The 12,330-nt window shown below is 37.8% G+C and overlaps 1 pseudogene; it reads left to right on the forward strand.

The window, feature by feature from the left end:
* Positions 1–6,639: 6,639 nt before the first annotated feature.
* Positions 6,640–9,677, forward strand: LOC107400674 (immunoglobulin kappa variable 1-39 pseudogene; annotated as a pseudogene).
* The last annotated feature ends 2,653 nt before the right edge of the window (positions 9,678–12,330 follow it).

Here is a 12,330-nt window from a genome sequence, read left to right on the forward strand (position 1 = left end):
ATCAATATCCTTAATCAAAACTCAATAACAACAAATAAATTCAAAACTATGCAATAGAATTAAACAGCCATTTCTCAAAACATACAAATGACTAATAGATATATGACAAAAATGTTCAATGCTGTCTCTGTTATTTCTATAGTTTTAGAAGTTGCTTGTTCTGCACTTCCTGTTTACTCAGGCAATATTTTATCCTTCTCAGAATTTGAAGACTAGATAGTTTAATTTTACCATTTTCTGTGTTTACCAACTTAAAAAAATGAGGAAAAGAAACTTACAAAAGAGATATAAAGTTTATAAGGTTGAGAGACATAAAAGCTTAAGTTGTTTATCTAAAATTTTTTAAGGTCTAAAAAGTCATTTTTCGGTTGGAAATACAAGTTATGGTAGGAAGTGGTTTAGGTATAAAACTTTGTACTCTCTAAGATAGGATAGATAATATAATACTTTCTCTGAAATTGCCAAATACAAAAGAACTGGATATTGTGAATGTAATTCTTACTCAATAATTGTTCTCATTGTATATAGTTTTACTGTAAAATACTTTTCTTTTTTATTTGCACTAAAAAGGTGAAATGTTGCAAGATATTGGAAAAAAAATGTTCAATGCACTAATCATGAAGTATATGCCAATAAAATTCGTAATGAAATATCTCTCTGTTCTGAGAGATAAACCATTCATTGTAATATAAGTCAGTATGACCACTAGGCAAATCACTGTAAGAAGTTTCAAAACACTGAAAATAGAACTACTATGTGTAGCATGAATCTTAGATAGTCTTATTAATAAAATCAAACCCGGGGCCAGGTATTGGGGTGAACTGGAAGATCAGAGAGATAGAACAAGCCACAGCTAACCTCACCTGGCCAATTTCTCAGTTGGTCTTGTTTCCTCAGACTGGATGCTTCTGTGTCCTCATCCCAATGGCTCTCAGCTGAACTGCTATTGAAAGCCTGAAGCTTAACCAGCCAAAAGCTTAACTAGCCAAAATGCTTCTAGTTTCTGGTCCTCACACCTTATATACCTTTCTGCTTTCTACTACCACTCCCTGGGATTAAAGGCTTGCTTTCGGGAATTAAAGGCGTGATGAGTCACTATGCCTGTCTGTATCCTTGAATACATGGATTTCTGCCTCTGGAATGCTAGGATTAAAGGCATGTGCTACCACTGCCTCTCCTTTATGTTTAATATTGTGGCTGCTCTGTCTCTGAACCCAGATAAGTTTATTAGCATGCACGATATTTGGGGGAATACAATACCACAACCATGTGCTCTAGTGATCCTATTATTAAATCTATATGATGGTTAACCTTTACTGTCACATTGATGTCAAACATGGTCAAAAGAATGATGCATGCTGGACAATCCCTTGGTGAACTGAGAGGCCCCATTGGGAAAAAAGCAAAAGTTATTTTATCTCCTGTGAATTTTGTTCCCCGGATTGTTCTTGCATGTGATTTTGTGCCTCCTGCAAAAAAAAACATTTACATTCAATTTATAATACATGTTTATTCTTGTTGGAGGTCAAAGCATGGATATAGAACCCAATCTGTGTGCATTGACTGGATATGGCCTTCTGCCTTGCTTTTATGCTTTCTCAGCTATAACCTATTGTACATGTTGGGCAAATGTGTTTAAATTGGTCTGTCCTGAGAAAGTTCTGGGAAAGGACTTCTCTTTTAATATTTAGTATGTGCTTACTGACATATGTTTACATGTTTTTCAGATCATGTGTTATTTGAACTTAAATAACCTTCCTTGGATCGCTGCTTTCTTTGTTTCATTACTGTATAAGAGTACACTGAAACTGAAGCAAGGGTGTCTACAGCACTGGACTGTAGTCAGCCCCATTCTTTGAGGTCCTCAGATCCTAGGTCCAGGAGACAAGATCTGTACAAGTCTATGAAAGCCTACATTGATGGGATTGAGAAATTCACAGGGAATTACTACAGAGAACCTCTATGTGGGGCTTGAAGGATTAGAGTCTTATTAATAATGGGTGTGGGAGGCTCTGATATAACACATACATTGAGGGATTTAAAATAAAAAAAATAAAAAAAATCATTGAGAGGTGGAATGGGGGAAGACACAAATCAGTATGAGGAAGTAGTTCATTGGAAGCCTGTTCCTGGGGACTAAATATTGTCCTAACAACATTCTAGCCTCTCCACATCACTGTCATTTTAATCAGTCAGTCTGTGTTTGCAGACAAATCCTCTTTTCAGGAATTTTTTGTCCATACCTTGTTTCAACATCTGGAATTCAGACATGTGAATTTGATGTCATTTATTTATTAATATTCATATATATATATATATATATATATATATATATATATATATATATTGAACACACACATATATTTGAAGTGAAAATTCCTTGATTCACAGTTTCCAGTGGTGTACTTAAGGTGTCTATGACAGATACAGGTCACTCCTTAACTTGGTGTCTAGGCTGTGAGACAGACCCCAGCCTCATATTTAACAGCTTGGTTGGCGTAGTGATATAAGGCTAATCATTGTGCAAAAAGCTGTAATATGGTAAATGCTAAGAGTATGTTAGTAGAAAAACAGAAGTTAAAATTAAATATTTACTTCCTCACCTACACTATTTATATTTTTAACACCATAGGCATATGTGGCTAAGATTAAGGTATCACATGGAACAAGTGTAGGCATTTTTAAAATTTTAAAAACTTGTGGAAAAGGGAAATGCTCTATGGCTAGGACCCTGGTTTCACTGTGGAGGGGGAGTGGGAGTTTCTTTTGTTGACTTTACATCCTGCAACAGAGAGAAAACTGCAGTGTCCCTCAGAAGTGAAATCTTTTTCTGTTCAAACACAACAAGCTAGCAAGACCTATAGGAAACTCAGGAATAATTCATTCAGAATTTCATGAAGCAGCAGACATCACGACCTGAATTGCAATGGGAGAACAGCAACCATCATGACAATGGTTGAGACAACAAGGCAGCTAGACCACCAACAAGGCTTATTACAAACGACATGGTGCTCATTTGAAGGGGAACCAGTCTCTTGGGGCAAGTATTCAAAGAGCAGTCCAGTGGGAAGATTATAAAATACCACAGGTTCCAGAAGGAGCGGGAGGGGGGCCTTTGGAGGAGTGCCAATTGTAGGTCAACTGGGATACTGAGACCCTGCTAAAGAGGAGGTAAAGAATGCAGAGGAAATCAATGCCTGATAAAAGACCTGACTTGGCAATATTTAATTGCTCCAAACATAAAATTAGTTACCACGAAAATAGAAGAGCTGTGAGGATCTATTCACCAAATCTCAGAATTCTAATGTATGGGAAAGAACCAATGGGATAACTAAGGAGAGACATATACAGCAATACAATAATGGTAGAGAATTTCAGTATTTTACTTAGAAGGGCACAGAACAGGTCAGAAAGGGAAAGTATGACATCATTAGTTCCTTAACACATTAGACCATTTAGACCTAACAGATTTACATCAAACACTCTGCCTACAAGAGCAGGGTGTACATTTTTCTCAAGAGTACATTTGATATTCTCTAAGATATAGTATGTATCTGTCACAAAAAGAACCTCAAACATTTAAAAGTTTTAAACACAAATCATATTCATTTCATGTGCACATGGGGATGCAACTAGTGAATATATGTGTGCACACATGTGGGTGTACCTGCAAATTTGGAGGTCCAGTTCAACATTTTGGGTTGATCCACTGATGTATTTTACATTATTTTCATTTTGTATTGTTTTTGAAACAGGGGCTTCCACTTGCCTGGAGTTTGCTGAGTAAGCTAGATGGGGTGGCCAGTGAGCCCCCTGTCTGTCTCTTCCTGTTTCTTCCATGCTACAGGCTGGTATTATGATCATTTGCAACTGTCCTTGGAATGTTTTTCTATGTGTTATGGGGATTAAACTCATGTCTTCATGTTGTACAGAAAGTATTTTATGACCTGAGATACTCAAATCTTCTTTTTATCAATGATAAAAATGGGAATTAATTGCAAAAGAAATCAGAAAGACACCTGAAAAACTAATAAATGTAACAGAAACACACACACACACACACACACACACACACACACACACACACACACACACACACACACATAGTCATTTTGTAAATTGACCTGAAGAAGAAATCACCAAGGAAGTTAAAACATATTGAAACACAGATGAAAATGGAAGGAGTAAACATTAAAACTCATGTGATGTCTGTTGGAGCCCATTTTTAGATTTCCTAGTGGCTTTACCCAGCAAGTCTGCATGAAGAGGATGATTGGACCATGGGCCTGAGTACAGGTGTTTGAGGTGGTCTGCCCTTGGCTGTGCTCAGGTGAGGTCTTTTTCTCCACCCCTTGGCATTACCTTAAATAGGGCAGAGACAGTCAGGGCCCTATGGATTAGGATCTAGGCCCTCCTGAGGCTATCCTCTTTTTTTCTATCTTTTTCTCTTTCCTCTATCCTTCTAACTAATATTTCCTGCTGCTTTTACTCAAGAGTACTCTGGGGGAAATGTAGGGGTGAATGATGGCCACCCACAGATATGCTATAAGCAAAGGGCTGCTATGTAGCTTATATTAACACAGCGCAACATTCTTAAATGAGATTCTGATTTGGATACCTTTTTTTAGCTAGAACAAAACACAGTCATTTTTGTAAAATGCTGAGATATAAATCTTGCTAAAAGAATCCCCATCACCTGAAAGACTGATGTAAGGGAAAAGGTCACTGATAGAAGAGCCCACTTGTAATACTTCAGAGAACAAAACACTGTCATCTTGGTAAAACGCTGAGATATCAAACTTGTTAAAAGAATCCCCATCACCTAAAAGGCTGATGTAAGGGAAAAGGTCACTGATAGAACAGTCCACTTGTAATGCTTCAATTAGAGACCAGAATGAGCTATTTTAAAATTTTATCAACTGTCCAAGAGATGGACCAGCATCCCTCACAGCTCATTGACAATGGATCTGGGTGTGATGGAACCTAAAGCTGTCTCTGAGGATTACTATATCACTGACTATAAGGTAAACCCTATGTAACAATTGGCTGCCTTGATGAGACTGCTGACTATTAATGCTAAGACAATTAGTTACATGAGGTTAATACTAGCCACACATGACAATATAAATTTAAATTTGATTAAAGTATATACAAAAACTCTAGTTGCACTCACTATACTTCAAGTTTTTGGTGTCCACATACAACTTCTGATTAGTGTATGTTGTATTGAAGATCTTGTACTCAAACACCTTCATTGAAGAAGAGTCAATGGAGCAGTGATAGTTTCAAAGCTTACTTTGGTCATTCTCATTTCAGAGCACAAATTCACCAACTGTTTTTCTACAAGCCTACAATGAGTTAAGCCCTTCACCATCAATTATTAAAAAATTATCCATATGATTATATACAGCATTATCTTATGGAGACATATTCTCAATTGATGTTTTCTCCCCTCAGATGACTTTAGCTTGTGTCAAGTTGACATAAAAGTAACACCATGGTGTGAAATATAACTAGAAGAGATATCTGATGGGGAATTTGGAGGTTTGTGGATCAGAGTTACTACAAGGATAGACTGTGGCCGGGCGGTGGTGGCGCATGCCTTTAATCCCAGCACTCGGGAGGCAGAGGCAGGCGGATCTTTGTGAGTTCGAGGCCAGCCTGGGCTACCAAGTGAGTTCCAGGAAAGGCGCAAAGCTACACAGAGAAACCCTGTCTCGAAAAAACCAAAAAAAAAAAAAAAAAAAAAAAAAAAAAAAAAAAAAAAAAAAAAGGATAGACTGTGTATATAACATGCCTTTGCTTATAACAAGGAAAAGCTCAAATAAGAAAGATAATGAATGGTTATCCCAGAGTGTAGAAAACACTGATTTGGGAATTATTTAGTGTTCTTGGAGAAAGACACATGCCAAAGTCTTTCAAAAGGCAGAGGACAAGTAAGTTCCCTAAACTGGCTGAGCGAAAAAGGTTTTTAAGAAATAGAGGACAACGCTTACGTGAGGGTGACAATTTATGACACTCAGTATCTAGACTGTTCCCTATAGATCATTAAACTATGTTTATCAAAGTGTGTTTTTAGATTTTGTTACTTTACCATAGAGCTATAAATGTATGCATATATACTGACCTCCTTTTGTTGCCTTTATGCATCTAGCTTTCTGTCAAAATTATATCTCTGTCCATCACTTGTCCTGATGAATTATCACATAAAACCCCAGAGAAGAAAAAAGACAACAGTTTGTCCTCAACTTTAATTTCTTGCAATTTCCAAAGAATTAAATCTCCAACTGTCTATCTTATATTCAAAATTAGAAAGAAAAATATTTCATCCATGTAGTGAGATAAAAACAAAACAAAACAAAACAAAACCACTCTATTTAAAGGACACTGGACTAATTATATCCTGTAGTCCCCATGGGGAAACACTTTCTCAGCAGCAAGTGTGTCTCCCAGGTCTGGTGGAGGGTCCCTATAGACTGAGACTTCCTGTGTTACTTTGCTGAGCAAAGCCTGCAGCTGTGCCTAGGCCCGAAAGACTTTGCTGATTTGCATGTGCCCAGAGCATATCCCCCTTAACTGACAGATTCTTAGCTGGCTTGTCACAGTCCCTGCAGGAGTCAGTCCCAGTCAGGACACAGCATGACCATGAAGGCTCCCGCTCAGGCCCTGGCAATTTGGCTACTCTGGCTCTCAGGTAAGTTGCACAGGACAGAAAATTTATTCAGCCTGGGGTAGCCATCACTTCCCTACTAATCAAGGAATTCCTACTATAACATTGTTAATTATGCTATTTTGTTTGTGTGTTTGTTTTTCTATTGTCAGGTGCCAGATGTGACATTCAAGTAACACAATATCCACCCTCCCTGTCAGCATCTATTGGAGACAGAGTGACAATCACTTGCCTGGCAAGCCAGGACATTAACAATAACCTAAACTGGTACCAGCAGAAATCAGGACAAGCTCCTACACTTTTGATCTATTATACAACTGGTTTGCAGTCTGGTGTCCCATCAAGGTTCAGTGGCCAAAACTCTGGGAAAAGTTTCACTCTAACCATCAGTAGCGTGGAGCCTGAAGATGTTGGAACTTATTTTTGTCTGCAATATCACAGTTCTCCTCCCACAGTGATACAAACCATGGCATAAACCACGAGGGGAAGTAGAAGTTGGAGGCTGTGCTGCCCCAGCTGCTGCTCCTTGGTTTTTTTATGTGCTCAGACTGCTTGCATGTCAAGAAATAGTTTTGCTTCAAAGTGCCCAGATATCTGCATAGTAATCCTTCTCTCTGTGGTCCTCTGCCAGCACTCAGTGTGCATCTACCACAACAGAGGAAATAAACTGCCTAACCATGTGGTCCTTGGATAGGTCTGGGAAGTTCAAGGAGACACTGTTGATGCTTCAATCTGCATGTGACATAACACAGGAGAGGCTCAATCCTTGTTTCATATGGTTTATCACAGGTGCCTATGGTTGGGAAAATCCTTTCCCTTGACTTTACATTTCAGCAAGGATCTTTACTGAGCAACTCTGCAGGAAACCAGAGGAAGTAATGACTAACAGACAGTACCTGTCCAGAATTATTCTGAGGTCATTTCCAGAGATGAACAGGTCATGAGACATCCAGTGTAATTAATGGAGTAATCTCTTAGTTGTTTTATCATATGAAGGCCTTGTGGAGAGCTGGTGAAATGTACAAAACTGGACCTGGTTGGAACATCATTTCCCTACTTTGGGGTTTTATTCTTGATTGATGTGTGTTGACCTGACTAGGATCAGAGCTCACAGCCTCTTTTGTGTCATGGAATTGATCACCTTTACCAGGAGCTTACAACTTCATAATTTTCTGCCTTATAAAGTGTCCAAATTTACAAAGCCATTGCAGACTGAAATTTTTAAAGTGCTTTTGGTCATGTTTTTGCACATCTGGAGGGTATATTAACATGTAGCCCACTTGTGATCCCTTCTATCCATTTGCTCAGAAAATGAACCTCAAAAGCATGGTTGTTTGTGCTCATTTGCATCATTAAGGGTATAATTTTTTGCAAAGTGATTCTTTCTTCATTATTTGTGTTAGTAATTTATTAAATATTCCTCACAGGAGGTACGAAAATGTGTCCATTAACACATTAAAGAAAACTCAGAGCCCAACCAAAATGCATTGTTGGTACATTAAAAGGATGGAAACAGAAACTTCCTCTTTGGTGCAATTGCTTATCAGACATACCAGGGCAAGGGAAAGGTATAATTCTCTCATCTGCATCCCACTAGAGAGTGAACATCTAACACCTTAAAGACGACAGAACCCAGCAGCCTAGCATCTGAGCATTTGGTTTGTGTGTAAAGGCACTCACCAACATCAAAGAATTTGGTCATATTTCAGAATACAAAATCAGCATCCAAAAATATGCAGAGCATTGCTACTTGACGGCAATGATGGAGTGAAAAGAAATAAAAAAAAACAAATAAACAAACTATATGATTGAGACAAAGGGGTGAGGGGAAGAGTTGATGAGGGAGGCTTAGAAATATATTTAACCAAAGGAGAAAAAATGCCTTGTTCCAGTTATGTTTCTGCTCATGTGGTAAAATACTGACTGACCAAAACCAGTTTGGAAGGGAAAGAGTTTATTGAGCTTATATGATATCCAGAGGGCCTACAGCTCACCTTTGAGGGAAGTTGAGGCAGGAACTCAAGCAGGAACCTGGGAACAGTAATTAAAGTAGTGACCACAGAGGAATGCTGCTTAAGTTCACAAGTTTACAAGGAGGACACAGCATTTTTTTTTAACCCATAGGAATTATTTGAGTGAGTTAAAGATTTAATAGTCCCTCCTTTGCTATATATTCTTTGACAGTCAGATATTTGTGTATATTATCATTAACATATATTATAATTATATTATAAAAGAAGAGTGTATGTACATAGAAATTTTCAAAGAAACACCCTAAATTTAAAACTTAAAGAAGAAATGCATTCTCTGTAGGCATATGTATGGTCTTACCTTGGGAATTTGAGGACACTGGGTTTGTGCTTAGTTACTGAGATAAGTAAGATTTGCAGCTCTGCCCCACCCTAACTTTTTCCCAGTGATTTGCATGCACTCACTGCACAGCCTTGAGGACTTCTTCATATACCAGTCACACCCTGTGCAGTTTTCATTGCAGTCAGGACTCAGCATGGACATGAGGGCCCCTGCTCAGCTCCTTGGGCTCCTGCTGCTCTTGTTTCCAGGTTAAAAAAAAAGGACTAAAATGGGTATTTCACTAATACATAGTGATTATTGTTGACTGGCAATTGGTGGAGGTCCTTTTCTATCATGCCTAACTATATGGACATTTATTATGTCTCCATTATTAGGTGCTAGATGTGACATCCAGATGACCCAGTCCCCATCCTCCTTGTCTGCATCATTGGGAGACAGAGTTACTATCACTTGTCGGGCCAGCCAGGGCATTGGCAATTATTTAAACTGGTACCAGCAGAAACCAGGGAAATCTCTTAAGTGCCTGATCAATATTACAAATAACTTGGCAGATGGGGTCCCATCGAGGTTCAGTGGCAGTGGGTCTGGGACAGATTTTTCTCTTATCATCAGCAGCCTGGAGTCTGAAGACACTGCAACTTATTACTGTCAACAAGATTATACTCCTCTCACAGTGATACAAGTCCTAACATAAACCTCAGTGGAAGCAGAAGTGAGAAGTTGGGTTGCCCCAGCTGCTCCTCATGACTCACTCACAAAATCTGTTTCTGAGATGTCTGAGGATCTTTAAAAAATCTCACAGAGAGACATTTACTTTTCTACAAGAGGCTAAACAGTCCTCTTGGTAACCTAACTATCTTCATTTCCAGCCATACAGAGTATCAATGCCTTTTCTGCCTTAGCAGAGGATACAGCCATTTCCTGTGAAGATTCTGAGTTGTATCAACATCTGGAACTCCTACAGAATAGTAGAAGTTTCTGTGGACATTCTGAGCACACATTTAAATGCAATGAATTTGCTACTAAACACCAGCATTTAAATGTCAGGGAAATACTCTTGAGACAAGCTGACAGTAAAAAGATTTCCTGCTTTTCTCCCAAAAGCTAGAGCCCATGTGTCAGAGAAAGTGGAAGTTGCCTAACCATGATCTTCTGTTGTGCCTTGAGATTGCATCCCTGGGTGCTGATACTCTCAGCTGTCTGCAGCACTTCACATGGGATTCTTCTGGCTCCTATGTCCATCCACTCATCTGCTTACAAGTATCAAACAAAATAGAACCACACACATGCAACTTTCAATCCCACTGTGTGAAGTGCAATGCACATTTGTTTATATGAAATTATGGAGAGTAAAGGGCTGTTCTGAACATGCCTCCAGAAGTAGTAGTATTGAAGAATTTATATTCCATAGCACAGTTTTAGAAACAAAACAAATCATCAGTCCAACAATAGTGATCTATCTTCAATTCTGTTTTATTTTTTTGAAATTGTGTGTGTGTGTGTCAGATCTATTTCCTGTGTTTTCTTTTTATAATGTCTCATTCATATATGTGTCTCCCTGTGCATATGGAGTACACACAGACTTAATTACTATGATTGAATAAAAGAGAACAAATCACAAGATTTAATACCACATTTCTGGGCTTCACATTTTCTTAGTTTTGCTGTCTTTGTATTTTCTACATAAATTGTGGACTGAGTTAATCAACTTTAGAAACTCTTTCAGGAATATTAGTTCCATTACATTGAGTTTATGTGCAAATTGGAGATAGTATACATTTAAAAGTGGTTTTATGGACCTGGAGAGAATGACGAGTGGTTAAGAGTACCTGATGCTCTTGAAGAGGACCTGGGTTTGATTCTCAGCACCCACTTGATGACCCACAGCTATCTTTGACTTCAGTTCCAGGGGATCCAGTACCCTCTTCTGGCCTCTGAGCAACAGACAGGCACACAATGTTCTTATTAACATGCAAATAAAACACTCATATATGTAAAAATATTTCTTAAAAAGTGGTTCATGTTATGACACAGATAAAGTCTGCATTCACTTGTATGCCTGTTAACATACAGGAGCTATTCCACTATCCTTTGTGTATGTATAGATTTTATTGTAATTTATTCTAAATATTTAGAGATTCCTTATTTATGAATTTGTATACTAATCTTATCAGCAATATTTTATCTCATGTCCTTCATTTTCATTTATTAATAGAATTGTATCTGTGCTATTATTTTAGATACAAGTGATGACAGTGACATTTTGATCTTTTCTGTAATCTGAGATAAAAATGTCTAATGTTCTATCACTCATTATGACTATGATATTTGGCTGACCTTTATAGACAATACATGACACTAAGATACTTTTGTGAGTATGCCTTGTTTCCTTAGAAGTTTATCATAGTGATTGACTCCAATAGAAATGATTTTGAAGACATCATAGAGTTACTTGTATAGTTTTTCTTCTTAATTGTCAGAAGGATAAACAACACCGATATATTGTTAAAATGACTTGTCTTGTGAAATACATTCAACTAGATTATGATGGGTCATGGAAGATGAAGACAGGGAGGAAAAGGCAGAGGTTAGGAAGAGGAAGAGGAGGGAAGGAAAAGGAGGAAGGAACACTACAGCGAACCTCTAAGTAGGGCTTGGAGGATTAGAGTTTTGTTAATAGTGGGTGTGGGAGGCTCTGACAGAACACATACATTGAGGGATTTAAAATAAAAAAAATAAAAATAAAACATTGAGAAGTGGAAGTGGGGGAAGACATAGCCCAGTATGAGAAAATAGGTTATTGAAGTATGTTCATGGGAACTAAATATTGTCCTAACAACATTCTAACCTCTCCATATCACTGTCCTTTTAATCAGTCAGTCTGTGTTTGTAGACAAAGCTTCTCCTCAGGATTTTTTGTCTGTACACTGTTACAACATCTGGAATTCAGACATGTCAATTTGATGGCATTTTGTTATTACTATACTTTCAATCTTCTACACACACATATCTATATCTATCTATCTATCTATCTATCTATCTATCTATCTATCTATCTATCTATCTATTGTAATATACACATGTATTCAAAGTGGAAAAAGTCCTGGAAGCACAGTTTCCAGTGATTTATTTTAGGTGTCTATAACAGAAACAGTTCATTCCTTAGCTTGGTGTAGTGGCTGTGAGACAGGCCCTGGCCTCATATTTAACACCTTGGTTGGCGTAGTGATAAGGCTAATCATTTTGTAAAATGCTGTAATTTGGTAAATTCTAAGAGCAAGGTAGTAGAAAAATAGAATTAGAAAAAACATAGAAAAATAAAATTAAATATTTAGTTCCTCACCTAC

The sequence above is a fragment of the Peromyscus maniculatus genome, chromosome 3, assembly GCF_049852395.1.
Source record: "Peromyscus maniculatus bairdii isolate BWxNUB_F1_BW_parent chromosome 3, HU_Pman_BW_mat_3.1, whole genome shotgun sequence".
Classification (NCBI taxonomy): Eukaryota; Metazoa; Chordata; class Mammalia; order Rodentia; family Cricetidae; genus Peromyscus; species Peromyscus maniculatus.